General features: G+C 40.0%; 1 protein-coding gene across 3 annotated transcripts in view; it reads left to right on the forward strand.

Moving 5' to 3' along the window:
* Positions 1-18679, forward strand: part of BACH2 (BACH transcriptional regulator 2) — a 358001-nt gene that overhangs the window by 135123 nt on the left and 204199 nt on the right. The window contains exon 1 of one of the 3 annotated variants that reach the window (XM_028108033.1): positions 9698-9853. The exons of the other annotated variants lie outside the window; for them this stretch is intronic. The gene's annotated coding sequence lies outside the window, so the exon portion shown is untranslated. Of the gene's footprint in view, positions 1-9697; positions 9854-18679 lie in introns of those variants that run through there. 3 annotated transcript variants of the gene reach the window in all.

An 18679-nucleotide genomic window follows, 5' to 3' on the forward strand; every position in this document is an offset into this window, starting at 1 on the left:
AAGGGCATGACCATGCTCTGTTATAGGCACATCAGCTGAGGGACAGAGAGTCTATTGTTAAACAATTGTAGTAACTACCTGCAGGATGTAGGGTGAATGTCTAGGTCAGTGTCCTCACATCAGTGACTTCATCGATCCTATCTGTGTAAGTATCAGGGGAGGGTTCAGAATAGTAAGAGTTATTGCAGAAGGTTATTCAGGAGTGAGTTTTCTATCATTAAGGTGTCAGCCAGGGTTTTCCTTTTTTTTTAAGGTCTTGTTATACATACTGTGTAGGGTTTTTTTATTGAGGTAAAATTGGTATATAGCATATTAGTTTTAAATGTACAACATAATAATTCAATTTTTGCATACACTACAAAGTGGTCACCACGATAAGTCTAGTCACCATTTGTCACCATGTAACTGACCCCCTTCACCCATTTCACCTACCCCCCAATCTCTTCCCTCTGATAACTACCAGTCTGTTCTCTGTATCTATGAGTTTTATTTTGTTTATTCATTTGTTTTGTTTTTTAGATTCCACATATAAATGAAATCATATAGTATTTGTCTTTGACTTATTTCACTTAGCATAAAGCCTTCAATATCTATCCATGTTGTCTCAAATGGCAAGATTTCCTTCTTTTTATGGCTGAATAATATTCCATTATATATGTATATATATATATATACACAATATATATATCATATCTTCTTCATCCATTCATCCATTTAATGGACACCAATCAAGACTTTGAATTTCCAATGTTGTTTATGCCTAGACTTTTCTAAAAGTAAAAAATTGAGGAGAACAGAATATACATCTTTCTTTAGGACAAAAAACTTTTCACAGTGAGGAGAGACAGCCATATATGAACCAGGAAGGGCTCCTCACCAGATACCTAATCAGCTGGGGCATTGATTTTGGAATTCTCAGCCTCCAGAATAGTAAGAGATAAATGTTTGGTGTTTAAACCAAAGGGGAAAAAAACTTCTAAAAATATGTAAATCATTTTAATGATTTTTCTCACTGTAAAAAATAACAGATGTTTATTGGGAAAAGGTTCAGAAAATCTTTTTTTTAAAAAGAATCACCCGTAACCTGAGAGAAAGCAGCTGTTAATAATGTTATATATCTGCAGTTCCCAAGCTGTGTGCCAGGGTGCTCTGGGGCACCACAGCAAATTCATGAGATTGCTGCAGGTTATTTTCCATCAAGGGAAACACATCTGTCCAACACCACTGGAGGTAATTCACAGTTTCAACATTAAGATCATACTACATTCCTTTTGATGACATCACATCTTTGCAAAAGTGGGTTTTCAATGGTTGCTACATTTTTAATGATCAAAAGTGAGTACAGTGTGAAAACCAACATGAAACAGGAAACGAGGGAAATTGTGTTCAATCTGATTCCAAGATCTGAAGTTACGCATTGCCCAACAGGTGCGCACATTCTATTAATAAGTTATTAGGAGTTATTTAAGAAGGAAAAAAATAGTACTTTTCTTCTAATTTATGTGCGTGTGTTTTTTTTCAAATTGCTACTAAGTCACTGAGACATAAATACTTAAGTTGTTTGGACCTAACTAGTTAACAGACAGCACTGTTAGATATTTGTTTTGGCCTGGAGGCACTGTCAAAAAAATTATTGAGACTGTAATAGCTTCCAGAATTGTTTGGGAACCTCTAACATATATCCTTCCAGAATTTTTTCTATGTATACCATATGTATTCTGAGAACCTTTTATTTTTCACTTAACAATATATGGTGGAAATCTTTGTGTTTTATTTATTTATTTATTTGTTTGTTTATTTATTTGACAGAGAGCACACAAGCAGGAGGAGCATCAGGCAGAGGGAGAGGGAGAAGCAGGCTTCCCACTGAATGGGGAGCCCAATGCGGGGCTTGATCCCAGGACCCTGGGATCATGACCTAAGTTGAAGGCAGATGCTTAACCAACTGAGCCACCCAGGTGCCCCAATCTTTGTGTTTTAATTAACATAGATCTACATCACTATTTTAAGTTTTTAGTGGCAGAATAGTTTCCTGTTGTTTGACTCTATCATGTTATTAACCAATCCCCTAGATTGCTAGAAGTTTAGCAAAACTTTATTTTCATAATCAGTAGTACTGTCAACCTCTTTGCACACCTTCATTTACATAGCCAATGATTTCCTTAGGCTAGATTCCTAGAAAGCAATTTGCTGGGTCAAAGATATCCAGAGAGAGAGTGCACCAAATTGTCCTTTCAAAGAGATTCAAAGAGATTGCACTAATTTCATTCTATGAACAGTTTGTAAGAATACCTCAGCAAAAAGAAGTGAAGCATTGGAGAACTCCCACACCTGTGAACCTGTCAAAGGTGTTCCTCTCCCCGAACCATTGAATAAACTTAGTGCCAGTGAGAAAGCTGGGGAAGTCCATACTGGCCCAGAGCTCGTGGGAGCCTCTACAGGCTGAAGCTCCAGCTAAAGTCATAGGTAGCTGATAGCAACATCAAAGCAGATACCCACTTAGAGAACAGAAAAACCATTTGTCAGGAAACTTCTGTAGCCTTTCGTTCCTAACTAGTTTTTCAAAACAACACTGTACTCCTCCAGAAAGCCATCCTACACTGCGTAGCTTTCACCCTGCCTCTGTAAAGAGAGGCAAATGATCAAAATAGAAGTTGATATCAGAATATTTTTGAGAGGAGACGCCTGGGGTGGCTCAGTCGGTTAAGCATCTGCCTTCGGCTCAGGTCATGATCCCTGAGTCCTGGGATCCGAGTCCCACATCGGGCTCCCTGCTCAGTGGGAAGCCTGCTTCTCCCTCTGCCTGCAGCTCCCCCTGCTTATGCTCTCTCTCTCTCTCTCAAATAAATAAAATCTTTAAAAATATTTTTTTGAGAGGACAGATTTGGGGGTCAAATGGGATCCTTCCTGTTACATGGTCCTCAACACATGTATTTTCATCTGTGACCACGTATGTATCACATTTTGAACTACATTCAATTTATACGTATGAGCTGGTATTTTCAAATATAAGTTATCGGGAAAAAAAGGTATATTATGTGCTTAGGTTCTCATCATGGAGACTCACAGATACATGGTACGTTTTGGAAATATTTCTATTTTAAGAAAACTCTGGAGCCCCTCAGCTCTCTGAGAAATGAAGCTGTATGGAAAGGCTCATTCCTGAGTTATCATGAATGGCTAAGATTTTTTGTAATTTCACATGTAATTATGTAATGTGTATTATATTAGGTAATATGTATTACTTTTTGTGTGTGAGGGTATTACTTTTTTAAAAAATGTAGATGCCTTTGATCTTAATTTATAAAATTTTTAAACAACTCAATTTTATAATTTTTTAAGATTATTTATTTATTTATTTGAGAGAGAGTGAGAGAGAGAGAGAGAGAGTGCATAGAGGGAGAGGGAGAAGCAGAGTCCTCGCCAAGAAGAGAGCCTGATGAGGAGCTCAATCCCAGGACCCCGAGACCATGACCTGAGCTGAAGGCAGACACTTAACCGACTGAGCCACCCAGGCACCCCTCAATTTTATAAAGTCTTATTAAAACAGGACTCCAGATTAAAGCTGTTTGAAAAATTGGTGCTTAGCTGATTCTGAAAAGGTGAATGGATTCTTCTAGGCATTCACACTTAACTCTTTTCAAAATTGAAGTAAAAATTAGTGAGACAAGATGTTAAGCAGGATAATCCTGCTTAAGGCAGAAAATCTCAGAAATTTTGGTATAGAAATATTAAATCTGTATTGTAAATACTTATTGCTTCATTGCCTTTACCTGTTGCTTTCAACATACAGCACTAAAAAACCATTTTCACTTATATCAGAAGAAATAAAAAGGCCGCTGTGATATGTTTATCAAACAGTTGCAGCATGGAGGCCCTTCCCTTCTTTTGTAGATGGAGAATATCTGTTGGAAGTCTCCATGTGACCCTCTGCTTCCACCAGATACTTCCTTTTAAATCCCCCCTAGAGAATTCTCCCAAAGCCTGGTGTGTATGTATGTCATCTTTAGAGAAGTTGATTACATTAAGAGAGAGGCGACTTTCTGCCTTTATTTGTGACTGGCGTACTTAAGAAAAATAAGCTTCTCAGGAACTTAGAATTTGGAGGCCATATCAGTAATTTTTATTTAACCAACATGGTGATCTTTCATTCTTTTTGTTATTGTTTAAAGATTTTATTTATTTGTTTGAGAGAGAGAAGGAGGGGGAGGGAGCAGGAGCCAGGGGGAGGGGCAAAGGGAGAGGAAGAAGCAGACTCCCCGCTGAGCAGGGAGCCCAACACTGGCCTCCATCCCAGGACTCTCCGATCATGACCTGAGCCAAAGACAGACGCTTAACCGACTGAGCCACCCAGGCACCCCTATTATTTTTTATTTAAAAAAACAACTACAGTTTCTGCTTTCAGAGCACTGGACATGTTTACAGATTTAAGAAATGTGCCAAAAAGTATACTGTGGTTATGTAACCATCCGTCAAGCCCAGAGCAGTTTTGCTTCAAAATAAAAGAATGGGCAGCTTCAATGATATGTGGATAGGTCCTTAACCATCCAGGTTCTAAGTACAGCATACTATGATCATTCTTTGCTTTCTTATCCTAAGGAAATGAAAATCCATATTAACAGATCTCTGGTCTCTGAATTTTTTGAGATAACGAGGAATATTATATCCTTTAACCCACACCATTTTTATCAGATCTTCACCAAATTAATAAAAATTCTGATCGATAAGAGCATCAGTAACTTAAATAAATCCACACTACACTCATTCATTCATTCAGCAAACATTTATTGAGTTTCACCAGTTCTGGGTTCCTGAGGTGAGCAAGACCGATATGTTCACTACCCTTAAGAAGTCTGTGATGGAATCAGGAAACTTTTGAGAAAGCCAGTGTCTGAAAATTAATGAGACAGTGCTGTAGTAGGGATTCAGGAAATCTTTTGGAGCAGTGTCCCTGAGCTGAGCCCCAGGCTCAGAGAAGCTTCCCTAAGGAGCTCCTGGTTGTTCTGAATCTTAAAGGGTGAGTAGAAGTCAGAGTACTCATACTGTGAAGTCCAGGTGAGTAAATTTATCTGGCCAGATGCTTCACTTCTTCCAGTACACATTTTCAGACCTGTAACCACCACCCAGATGCTAATTGTTACCATTGCCTAGTTGCACAATGCCTTCAAATGGTTTCAGAGTGATCCATGAATGGTTGGCACTCTGGTCCACTAACCATTAGTGGATTTTCATCTGTTGCTTCTAGCAATTGAAGGGTGAGATTTTAATCATTCTGATCTTTTTTTTTTTTTTTAGAATAGTGCCAATGTTACCGAGATTTAACTTGATTGGTTTTTGAGTCAGCCCTCAGTTGACTTTTTAATCATTTGGATAACTGTGCTAATCATGATGCTTTGTAAATGAGCACATGTGTACTTTATTGTTTGTATTTACTGAAAATAAATTCAGAAGTTGGTCATTTGCGATTTGGGGCAAATCATGAGTGATGGTATCAGTCTTTCCATTTGTAAGTTTTGATTAACAGTAGCTATAATTTACCTACCAAGGATTAAATATTTAACATTTATGGAATCCATGTGTTTCTTTAGAAATTTATCATTATTAGGGGCATTGATATGATTTGCAAATCATTAGTACTGATCACAGATGAATACAGCTGCAGAAAAGTTCACATTTTCATACAAATCATGTTCCAAACTTTCATTGTAGGTTTTTTGGGGACACAGCCCCTCAAAGATATTTATTTTGTTTCTTCCCAGTTAGGACCATCCCATTGTCAAAGGGCTATGTGATAATTTGTCCTCTTCTGGTGAAATGAACTCCTGAGAACAGAAATCCTTTAAGGACCAATAAGTTGTTTGATTCAAGACTCCAACTTAGATGTTACCTCCATGAGCTTCCTTTGTCTCAAGAGAGACCAAGTCTGAAGAACTGTAATCTGGCTGGGAATCAGGTGGCCTTTTTGGAATGCTGCACAGAAGCTTCGAATAAAGAGATGATGTTTGTATAGGTATACTGACACTATGTTTTTTAAAAGTCTGCAGTATAAAATTCCCATTGAATTTATTTTTAGCTTGAGTCTACTCTGCTAGTAAAAATAAAGCTTTTTTTGTAAGTGCTGCTTCTAGTTCTTACATCCACATCTTAAAAGAATTCACAGAAAACAGTCCATAATGATAACTGGGTGCAATGCCCAGATTGTTGCAGAATTGTGTTCTAAATGAATCTTTTTATGATGGCTGCGTTTCAGCTCTACCACAGGGTTCAGCTCACATGATACCTCCCCCCACCACCACACACATACAAATGGGCTCATCATCCCTCACTTAAAAGTGCTTGATTTATTTAATTTGTGTATTTGTCCAGTGTGTGTATTCCGACTGCTCTTTATGCATTGTGTGTAGCACTGAATAAATATCTGTGATGACGGGCTCCCTGAAGAGGCAACGGACTGCTCTTTTAGGGAGTTGTGTGTTTCTATGGCAACTCCCTTTCTAAAACTTTGAATTTTATCCACATACATTTTACAGATACCAAAAACAAGCTCCTGTTTAATTTAGAGAAGCTTTGAGTTTTGAAGAAGAGGAAACTAGCTCATCTGCAGATGTCAAGAGCACATACACTTTTGTTTGAAGGCTTGTCGAAAAAAATTGATTCTTTTTGTGCCAGACACTTAACCAAAGACCCACCGTTTCCATTAGGATAACGTTTTATTGTCAATTTTTCATGCTTCTTAGGGCGAAAGTCACAATATATAATGTAATTTGATAAAACTAAAAAGGAACAAAGTAGCCAGCGTGTGTGTTCGGTCTGTCTCCATCTCTGTCCCCTTCCCAGCAATGTACGTTACAATGTTGCTAGCTCACTGAATTCAGTTTGCTTTCACCATCCATTTCCTTTTCTCTGTGTTACTACAGTATGTATAGGTTCTCAGTTACAGCTACATCTGATGTAGAGAAAATAGGTTATGTCCCTATTTTGAAAGGAAGACCGTCTCCATGGTTCACTGCTTTGTGTTTGTTAGCAGTGGGATTCTGGAAGAGACATGGGCTCTATTCCTGAATGATAAAATACATGTATAAGGGCCATTTCCTAAGCTTGTAGATAATTCAAAGTAATTTGTGGAGTCTGTGAGGTCTGTGTGTATGAGTTTTACTTGGCTTTTAGTTGTCTGTGCTTTTAGGGTGTTTTGTTTCTTTTGTGTATTTTCACTCTTTTTTTTTCTTTCTGAAACACAGATTCAGTTTTCTTAAAATCAAATCAGCTGTGTGGCTGGTGCCGTTTTGCTTTTTCCACATGTGTTAATTGTTCTGTGGCTTGTTTTGTTTACTGTTTTTGCGAACCTGATTTGCCATGGTCCATGCCTTTCATTCTGCTAGACCACGTAGCTGATTTCTCAGTGGAAAAAGACTGCCTTTTCACTGGGTAATTAGTTATCTCATTTCCAAAGGGCCAAGTTTCTCTAAGATGACTTTGTCACACTTTAAATGTCTGCTTTGGAGGACGAGAATCCTTTTAGTTAGATGCTCATCCATGTGGTAGAAGAAATGCATGGTTAGTCACCATGGAAATTCTTAAGTATTTGAAGGGCAAAAGATGGTTAATTAGACCATTTATACTCAGCTATTGAGAGATTATGAGTTCATTTATAGTGATAAGAAACTGGAGAAGGAGGTAATATTTTTTGGCCCCATAAGGAAGTGGTAGTGTTGTTTATTCCTCAAACGTATTTTCATTTGTTGAGAGAGGACTCTGTGCACTTTACCTTGAGTAATTTCTGTGTAATCTCTTGGTAAGTAAGCAAGCCACACCCCAGAAAGCACAGAAGTGGACTGAATTTTGCAGTCTCACTCTTGTTACCTCCCCAAAGGTGTGAGGCCGGGGCCGGGATAAGATGGCCCCTCCAGAGGGGTCTCTCTATTCACTGTGCTTCTGGGTCTTCCTGCACCCCCTAGCTCAAGCACCCTATCTTGTCACCATATACCAGGAACCCCTGTCCAGGTCCCCGATCCCATTCAACCCTGTCTCAGAGTCACAGCCTCTCTCTACATCCTTTTCCTAGCCCCACCTCTTTCATGAATTCCTTCCTTTCCCAATCAGTTACAACTGTGAGGTTTCATCTTTCAACCCAGGTTCCAAGTCTACCCATGCCTTGCCTCCCCAGCCCCACACCCAGCTTTCTTCTTGTGGTATACTCTTACCTGAAGTGACCAGAAGTATTCATTTTGAAAGGACAGGGAATGGCCATTTGACATTCTCAGAGCATCTGTGCACTAGGACATTTGAGAGCCCTGTTTTGTGTCAAACTCAATGTGAGCAAAAAGGTCTAAGATTTTAAAAGTTTAAAAATATGCATTTGTTAATATTTTCTTCCATTGTATATAACTCATAGAGTCTGGCTCCTGTGAACCTTCTGAGCTTCCTTTTGCTCCTCGCTTACCCTCCCTGTGTGTCCTCCATCTGGGGATGGTTTTTGGATGTGCCATATGCCTTCCTTCCCCTTGGCCACTCCCTTTGCTCCCTCAGTCTGCAGTGTTTCTCCATCCCCCAATCCCAGCAGCTCCAGGGTCCCTTCTTCAGGGCCTCCTCCTCTCCCCCTCATTAACCCAAATCCCCCTGTTCTGCTTTTAGGGCACCACATACCTTTTCAGCATAGCACTTACGGCAGTCTCTTTTCTTGTTATTTTTATGGTTATTTCATTAATGCCTGTCTCACCTATTAATCTCTAAACTCCCATGGGCAGGTGGTTCCTTTTTTCCATGTTTCCAGTGACCAGTACAGGAAAGGACACATCCGAGGTGCTCAGTGAATATTGTTGAGCAACCATCTACAGTTATCTCTGGGGCCCACCTGGCCCAAGTCTCAACCCCAATTCTTGATCCAGGGGGTGAATTTTTGGTTAGTCTAGGCAAATCAAAATAGACAGAAAGATGGCAAGAAGTTGGGTTCCTAATGATGTTGCTGAGGTGCTGTAAATAAACTGGTCCTGGGACAGTCCTACCTCCAGGCAACTCTGTTGTGTGAGATAATAAACTCTCTTATTTGTTTAGGTCAATTCAGTCTTCTGTTCCTGAAAATATCCTGAAACAGAATGTCATGAATGAATGAACACATGAATCAATGAACGACTTAATCTCACGTCTTCACAAGTCCCTTTGTAATTCGGTTTTCTCTCTCCATTTCTATAAAGCGTTGGGCTACTAGTGAAGATGTTGACCAGTACTGAACCTGGTGCTGAAATCCAAAGTAACTCCTATATATTTTGAAAATTGTTTCCTTCTTTTTAAAAAAAAAAAAAATATTTTATTTATTTGAAAGAGGGAGCACGCACAAGCTGGGGGGAGAGGCAGAGGGAGAGGGAGAAGCAGACTCGGACTGAGCAGGGAGCCCAATGCGAGACTCGATTCCAGGACCCTGAGATCATGACCTGAGCCAAAGGCAGGCGCTTAACCGACTGAGCCACCCAAGCTCCCCAAAAATTGTTTCCTTCTACTAAATGCCCATACTCTGAACTTGAACTCACATTCTTCTTCACCCCTCACCTTTTGGCTCCGTACTTTGTGCATAACTTTTTGGGGCAAACTCTTCTCTGAGGAGGTTGAGAGTCAGATTAAGTCATACCCAGCAATTTCCTGTTTGTGAGCCTTGAAGCTCTTGAAGACTGCGGGCAGGTTTGACAGAACCTGTAGGTGTTTTCAGACGCTGAGCTGATTCATCCCCTTTGGTTGCTAATGCTCCACAGCTACCATATACCATCTCTTCTGTCTGGATACTGCACAATTTCTCCTTGTGTGGGGATAAAATTCTCAAGACCTGCCCACTCCATGCGTTCTATGTCTTTTCTGCATTTTGGTGAGTTGTGTTCTGGATCCCTCCTCCATTGTTATGGAATAGTTTCTATGTAAGAGGGGAGTTTTGTTTGTTTCTTAGCATTTTTTTTTTTTTTTTTGCTCAGGCAGAACTTGAATGATCCCTATAAATCTAGGCTACGTGTCTGCTGCCTTTGTTTTTCATAGACCTCCACCATAACTAAGAAATGCAGGGTCTTAAATAAATATCATCTGAAGTGCCTACTTTTTTGGTAGCAGAAACTTCAGAGTTCCCTCTCATTATTTACTTGATCTCCCGGCACTTTGGCCGTGAAGACCAGGCAATCACTCCTTTCTCTAAAACTCTCTCCTGGTAATAAACCACAGGAGGTAGGCAGCTAGTTAAGCAATCTTTGAGAGTAATAATTTTAGCCATGCCATGTGAAAAAAAATACTGAATTTGTACTTGCTTTCTTAAACCAAGCTAGGAATGATCCGCTTTGGCCTACCACCCTGGGCAAGTAACACACTCTCCAAGGTTCAGAAAATAATCCTACCTGCTTTAAGGTAGAGTGAGATACTGTGAAAGCATTTCTTATGCCCAGGGAAGTGCCACACAAAAGTATTAATATTATAAAGTTACCAAAGACAAACTCTTGTGGGGTGTCTTTTCCCACCGCTCAGTACTTAGCTAAGTTTCCCTCCTTACACCCAAAGATATGCAGGAACAGGTCATCAACTTGGACCCACATATGCTGGGATCACTTCCCCGGAACCTTTAGAGAGAATCACCTCCTTCTTCTGATAGCAGAACTGGCCCACTGAATTTGATTTATTTTTAACTTTGGTGATTTCTACTGGAAAATATATACTCTTTATTGTTACCAATGAGGCACTTCATTGTTACCTGAGAAAGGGGCTTTATCCAGTATTGACAGCTCATCCATGTCTTGTTCTGATTCATCAGCCAGCATTTTTGCACACCCAGTGTGTGCCACACATTGTTCTAGGTGCATGGGATACATCTGTGAACAAAACATACAGAAATTCCTGTCCTCTTGGAGCTTATATCCTATTGGGGGAGAACAGAAAATAAGCACTAAACAAATAGGCAAGTTATCGTATGTTAGAAGATGAAAACTGCTTTAAAAAGAAGAAAAAAGTAGAGCAAGATAAGAGGAATGTCAGTTTGGGGAGGGGGGAGAGGTTGCAGTTTTAAATTAGGTGGTCAGAGCAGGCCTCCTGTGTTTCTAGTCTGTTGTTGTTGCAGGGTTGTAATGATTTCATATTGCAAATGAATCATCTGCATAAATTAAAGATTGCTGAAGTGAGTGCAGTTCAGCTGAAGGCTAAATCTAAGTGCGAAATGCTTGAGAAAACATGGCAAGGTGCACTAGGCCCGTCTGGCATTCTCAGGTTATCTATTCTTGGTTTAGTTTCCTTTTCCAAAAATAATATTTATTTTATATAGTCTTCAAATGGAGCATGTTTCTGACACCTACTGCCATGTGTTTATAGTTAAATATAACTGTCTTTCTTCTAAGACCAAGAGGTTCATCCAGAAGGTTTCCCTTTAAAAGTCCTAAGAGGGCTCCCCTAGTTGGCTTTCCAGCCCATAACAATGATGTATTTTGCAACCCTCCTGGTCCAGCCATGTGGAAAAACCTAACGTTGTGGGTAATTTTCCCCTTTAAACACGTGTTTTGTGTTTTGGTAGTGGTTGTTTGGGGCTTTTGTATCTTAGGCATGGAGTTTATTATATCCATATAAATTACAGATCACAGACAACCCTTCTCAGAACAGCCTTGTAGTATGATCTCCTTGCCAGTGCCCCCTTTCCCTATGTCTGCTGTGTGCCTGAGGCATAGATGAGCTTCTTGCAAGTTCTGGGGTTTTGTATGCATGTACCCTTTTCCTCTCTGGCTCATCTGTCCTCCCCTTTTCTGCATGCTGCCTTTGTTTTCTCCCTGAAGTAGCTGAGCCTTGGGAGGAGCCAGCATGGCTTTTCCCATTGTCTGAGCCTATAAACTAAAGGCTCTCAGTGGGTCTCTCTCCATGGGCAGAACCATGTCAAAATAACCCTTGTTTTGCCTCCTGTCCAGAACTGACTAGGATTATGCTATTCAAAAGGTAGTCTGGAGCTAGGGCCATCAGAATGAATACATTCCAAGCATTGACAGATGTCCTTTTGTTCTTCACCTATCATTCCCCATCACTCACTAGATTCAAAGTGTGGTGATCCCAAGGAACAAGGCTAGGACACTTGGAGAGAAGGTCCTGCAGAGCTACCCTGGCTCCCTGCAAGATCTTCAGGCTCTGAACCGGCCATTCATTATTCTGAATTGTGCATTGCACTTGTCACTTCCTAGGGTAGGGTGACCCTGAGAAAGTCACATACTCTCATTAGGCCCATTTCCTCATTTGTAAAGGGACATTAGTCTCCAAATGGCCTTCAGCATGGCTTCTACTTCTGATGTTCTTCACGACATGATTCACTGCCCTTCTCCTAAAAGTTGATCTTTTGATGTGGTTGGGCTCTTCCACTTCTATACCCTTTATCCTTATTTAATTGTCCCCCATGAGTTTATTTTATTCATTTCACTGTTACTCCTCCCCTGTACGCTTTATAACTCACATTCTCCCAACGTAACACATTTCTTCCACTGGAACCTGTGATTGTACGCTGCAAATAGCTCTGGTGATTTCCTCCCGCACTCCCACCTGAACTACTGCTTTGGTATTGGCATCTCTGAGTGAGGAGGTGGGCTGTTGGGAAAAACATGTTGTAGCGCAAAGTCTCTTATTTTAAGAGACGGAGAATGGAATTATATGTTCTTTCTAGGCTGTATAGCATCCAGTGGCCACAATCAAAATAGATCAATATCCAAGCAGTAAAAAAGGCAGTATATGTGAATTTTCTTGTAATATGAATCCTAACACAAAAGCAGTTACGACACTTTAAGCATAAATTGCATAGTCTGCACCGTGATTTTTTCAAAAGTTGTCAGCCTTGAGGAGGAAAATATACGCCAGTGGTTAAGAAAGCATTATTTTCTCTAAATTCCATAACATGAAGGGAGTGTTCGTTTTCATTTGCTCAATGCCTGGGAATTTTGAAATGATAGATTCAGGGGTGCCTGGGGGGCTCAGGCAGTTGAGCGTCTGACTCTTGGTTTCATCTCAGGTCATGATCTTGGGGTCATGAGATTGAGCCCCGCATGGGGCTCCGCGCTCAGTGGGGTGTCTTCCTCTCTCCCTCTTCCTCTGCCCCCAGCTGGTGCAGGCTCTCTCTCTCTAAATATATAAATAAATACATCTTTAAAAAAGTTTTTTTAAAGAAATGATAGATTTATGTGTGGTATAATGATAAAGTTCCACAATAAGAATATCAACATGGAAAGAGATTGGTATAAATACATTAAAGCACATGGATTTTAAAGATAAATCCTGTGTCAGGTTGCTTTTCACTTAATTGCCACAATCTAAAATTTCTCTGTTAGTATTTCTTTTCTAATAGTTACCAGTATGATAAATATTGTTCTTTGTATACTTAGTATAATTTGCTTCAGGACAATAAAATGAGGATGTAGTATTGAAATAACCTTAAATTGTAGGAATTGTATCCCTACTGCTTATTTATTTGGGTGTAACTCACCCAACAAGATGTCACATAGTTTATTTTGAAGAATAGATACTCAGAATTAGGATTATTCCTATTTAATTGAAAAAGAATCTTTACCTTAGAGGTAAAATGGCTTGCCCCAAAGTCACATGAGGAATGGGAGACTAGAACCAGAAGTCACTTCTTTGGCACATGATTCATGTCTTTGATTATGAATTGATACCAATATTTTATGTGAATGTCCATGCTCCAGAAAATTATTTTATATATACCTGTAATAAGTATACCTGTCATTCAGAGAATATTGAAACCAATTCCTCCATCTTTATATGGGGGCATACTTAATGATGTATGTATTGATGAGGTTCCATCTTAGTTTTAAAGACTTCTAAGAAGGAAGATTTCATGACTTCCTTCATTAATCCACTCTAGTGTTTAATTAGATTTGATGCCAGAACACTCTTATCTAACTTAAATCTCTCATGCTCTAGCTTAAGTTTATTTTTTCTCACACTGCCTAGAATATTAAAAGCAACTAATCACCATTATTCATAATAATATTCATAAAGTCCTCCATATATTTGAAATGTGAGTACTGTAACTGACAGTAAGCATAACTCTCAAATATCAGTATAATTTAAAATAGAGAAGAGGGACCAGCTTATAATAACTGTAGATGACATAGTAGTATTTAGTTTTGATGAGTGAATAATACTGTTAACTAATATTCAGCAGACTAAATGAAAAGCATTCATCTATTAACTCAGTCACTTAAATATTTATTAGGCACCTACTTTGATATTGTGCTGTGTTCAGAAGTACAAAAATGGATACATCATAGAGTTGAGAAAATGTCAATGCAAGGGATTTTTAAAAAGTAGAACTTACTAGGTAGGTTTCTTAGAAATGTGAAGATGAACCATGAGAGACTATGGACTGCAGGAATCAAACTAAGGATTACAGAAGGGAGTGGGGTGAGGCGATGGGTTAGCCCAGTGATGGTGTTAAGGAGTATTAAGGAGGGCACTTATTGCATGGAGCACTGGATGTTATACACAAACAATGAATCATGGAACACTACATCAAAAACTAATGGTGTAATGTATGGTGACTAACATAACATAGTAAAAAAATTATAAAAATAAATAAAAATTTCTTCCTTTATGGCAAAAAAAAAAAAAGAACGAAATGTGAAGATAGAATAGCCTAATCTTAAAGAGATAATTCTGTGTCCCATCTAATGTCTCTATGGTATTTGTAACCGTATCTGGAGGCGGGGTTGAAAAAAATAGTCTAATTGTTAGAACACTGCTGTTTATTTTTACAGCTGCCCTGTTACTAAAATCTGTAATAGGCATCAAAATTCTACTATGTGTGGTCCCTAAGCCCTTCACCTGGAAGCCCCTTCATTTTGGCATTAATGTAGAAGAGTATGTGTATTTGGACATTTGCAAGCATCATCCAGCATAGGACTACAAGAGGTTTATCACTAGAAATAAATTACAGAGTCCTACAGCATGAAAATGATATTCCTGGGAATGCAGAACACAGAGTTACCTTCTGCCTCCTTTCTTTATCATAGACAGCAGAGATGGAAAGGAGAAAGAGATTTATTCTGAAGCCATTTGATGCTGACCAAGCAATTTATAACAGATAAAATGCTGATGTATTGCTGCAAAGAAAATAATGGGTGTTCTTGCTAAAATGCCATTAGTAACTTTATTGTTTAAAGTGCAAAGTATATTCAGCAATTTTTTAGTCCCTCTGAGGTGAAGTTGAAGTAATTCAATGTAGGCTTTGAGCAGAAAAAAGGACAAAGTAATTAGCAAGTCATAAAGGAATTCATTCACCAAGGTTGGCTGATATTTGAATTCTCTGAACTATAAAGACAGAAAAAAATGACATTCAAGAAATACAAGATGACATATATATTTGTTTAAAACAGAAGAGTTCTAAGAAAGCTCATGTCAGAGCACTCTGCAGAATTAAGAATACACCTTCTTTTGGTGCCCACTGTATGTGCAAGACGTTGTGCTAGTCACGAAAGGGAGAAAAAAACTGAAAAACATTGTCCCTACCCTTAGGGACCTTGCTGTTTGATGACAGGAATGAGAAAATTCAAAGCAGTTTAAGTACATAACCAGAATGGAGCAAAATTTTAGGAAAGGTACACATGAAGTGATTCCAAAGGGACAAGATGACGTCCAGAAGATACCATTTGAGGTCATTTTTAAGAGATGCCTAAGATTTCTGTAGCCACAGTTTGGGTTATAAAGCAGTTCCAGGCTGAAAGAATGCCCAAAAGTGGAATGATCTGTGCTGATGAACATTCAGTAGGCTCTTCGATGCGTAAGTTATTGTAGGGTGACCGTAAATTCCAGTTTGCCTAGGATCATCCCTGGTTTCACCTGTTGTCCAGTCTAATTATTAATGGCATCTGCTGCCACTCTTAAAGGTATCCTAGTTAGGGGTGCGTGGGTGGCTCAGTTGGTTAGGCATCAGGCTCTTGATTTCAACTCAGGTCTTGATCTCAGGGTCGTGCGATCGAGCCCCGCGTCAGGCTGGGAGTCTGCTTGAGATTCTCCTTCTCTCTCTGCCCCAGCCCCTGCCCCCGCATGGGCTCTCTTTCTCTCTCTCTCTCTCCCCTCTCAAATAAATAGATGAATCTTGAAAAAGAGATATCCCAGTTAAATGGTAAATTGTACAGTGGCTGTGGTGGCTGTGAAAGTGTACCACTCTGCTTTCCTGCTGTCGGGAGCAAAACTGACTGAGGTCCCCAGCAGCAACCCTTCCGGACCCACCATGCTTTGGCACCACAGCCACGCTTCCCCTGCTCCCAGCCAGTGATTGTGCACAGTGAAGGTGCTAAGGCATGTCCATTCCAGCAAGACAAGGGAGCCTCCCTTGACCAGCTTTGGCTCAAGAACTCTCCACTTGCACAGCTAGACCTTTCTTGGAACTGTGCTGCATTCTGAGACGCTTCCCACCCTGTCCCCCTTCCTCCCTCCTCTGCTCCACAGGGTTGGACCTACATCTTAGTCTACACGTTTTCTCGGTCCACTCCTGCTCCCTTCTCCAAGAAACCTCTTGCATATCTAATCCCATGGTAGTGTCTGCTTTCCGGGAGACCTGAACTAACACAGTGGCTCTAGTTATTGATAAGTGTTAGATATTAAATAAGGATAAGATGAGAAAGAAAAACTGGAACCATCTTGTAGGCGACTTTGAAAACTGCTTTGAAGAATTTGACTGTAATTCAATGGACTCCATTGAGGATTTATCTGCTACAAAATAAAATTTTTAAGTATTTGATCCTGCTGATGTTGGAAAAGGATAGTTGAAATAGAGCAGTTAGGAGGGTACAGCAGTTGTCCGGTAAGAACCTAAATGAGTATATGGCATCTCTGATGACAAACCCTGCCATAGGTACGAGAGGCACGGCACAGGAAAGGTCTGTGGGTTTGATGTGGTAGGAGAGAGACGGATCAGAGGTCATTTAATCACTCTGTGCCTCAGTTTGCTCATCTGTGTTATGGGAACAATAACAAGCCCTACATCACTCATGGAATCATAGTGAGTAGTAAATGAGCTGATACATTTAAAAAGTTTAGAACAGTGCCTGGCACATAAGAACTCAGTAAGTGGTTCCGAGTTGGCCCATTGCCGTGTGGCAGCATTGCTCGGTAGCACTTGCCGCAGTTGTGGAAATGTTTTATGTCGGTGCTGTCCAGTACCATGGCTGCTAACCGTCTGAGGCTCTTGAGCATCTGTAATATGGCTAGTGTGACTGAGGAACTCAATGGTTAGCTTCACTCAATTTAAATTTGAATAGTCACACGTGGCTAGTAGCTACCATTTAGAAGTACACCAAAGCTAAAAGTACTGAAGAACTAACATGCAGGGGGGTGCAACATGATACTCTTTTATTTTTTAAAAAAGTCTGTTTTACTAATAGGACTTACTTTGAACTAAACCTGTAGGCTTGGTTGCCAATCACTACAGTCAGGGATAACTGCAGAGAAGGCTGTGGTCCTAATCAGATCAGACCCTTCTGAGATGATCAGAGCAATAAGAAAAGGATGAGAAGACCTAATGTTTCCACTAAGCCTGCAACGAGGAAAGTGCTTTAGGGCTTGAAAGAGAGTGATCATGTCTTGGTCTCTGCAATAGGTGGTTAAGATCTCCCATTTAATGGCATCTGTACTGTCTGCCATCCATTTCCCAGGCCAAAAGAGAAAAGGTATTGTAGTATGAAGGTATGTTCTCCTCCAAATAATAGCCAAGCTAGCGCTGCTGTTATATATATATATATATATATATATATATATATATATATATTTATAAGGTCACCGCTAAGGCTGCAACTGCGCACTCCTGGTGATTCAAGGACAACTCTAATGGGAACTCTGAAGGGCGTATTGAAAGGAAAGGAGCACAGGTGTCTTCATATCTGTAAGGGCAGGATTAAGAGACATTCAGGTGTCTATATATCCAGAAATGAGATTTTTGAAACACCACTCTTTCTTTCCATCCCATTGCCATGGTCAGGGGAAGCTGGCCTTTTTGAGTTTCATGAATATATCACTTTGAGTGGTTAGTCTGTGTTGGCCATACTGTGGGCATCCCCCATGTTATTGACTTACCAATTGAGACTGATGCAATTGCATCTCCAGCTGCCTCAGTTAATAAGTAGCACGTACAGGGTCACCCAGGTGGCTCAGTTGGTTAAGTGTCTGACTCTTGAGTTTGGCTCAGGTCATGATCTCAGGGTTGTGATATCAAGCCTTGCATCAGGCTGCCCACTGGGCATGGAGCCTACTTAAGATTCTCTTGCTCCTTCTTCCCCTGCCCCCCCACCCCTGCTCTCATGCACGGGTGCTAAAAAGGGGAAGGACTTGGGACTCCATCCTGAGAGCAAATCATAGCTCTGTTACTTGCTACATCTTTGACCAGTGCAAGTTATTTGAACTTCAGTGTCCTGATCTGTAAAATGGGAGTACTGGTATTTTCTGAGTTATTTAGAGGATTACATGAATTAACATGAGCCATTTACATGGAGGTGCTGAAAAAATGTTAGTTCCCTGCTCCTTACACTATCTCCTAATTTCCTTAATTTCCCATTCATTAGCGTTCCAAAACTGAGCATCTCCTGAGACTCTCAACTCTCTTGAACACCCCCTCCCTTCCCAAATCATACATGCTTATCCCTTCTGTTGTATTTACCTATTCAGCCCTGCTGGAGCAACC

Source organism: Eumetopias jubatus, unplaced genomic scaffold (assembly GCF_037043125.1).
Source record: "Eumetopias jubatus isolate StellerSeaLion01/CBP00866 unplaced genomic scaffold, mEumJub1_p1.0 scaffold_6, whole genome shotgun sequence".
Taxonomy (NCBI): Eukaryota; Metazoa; Chordata; class Mammalia; order Carnivora; family Otariidae; genus Eumetopias; species Eumetopias jubatus.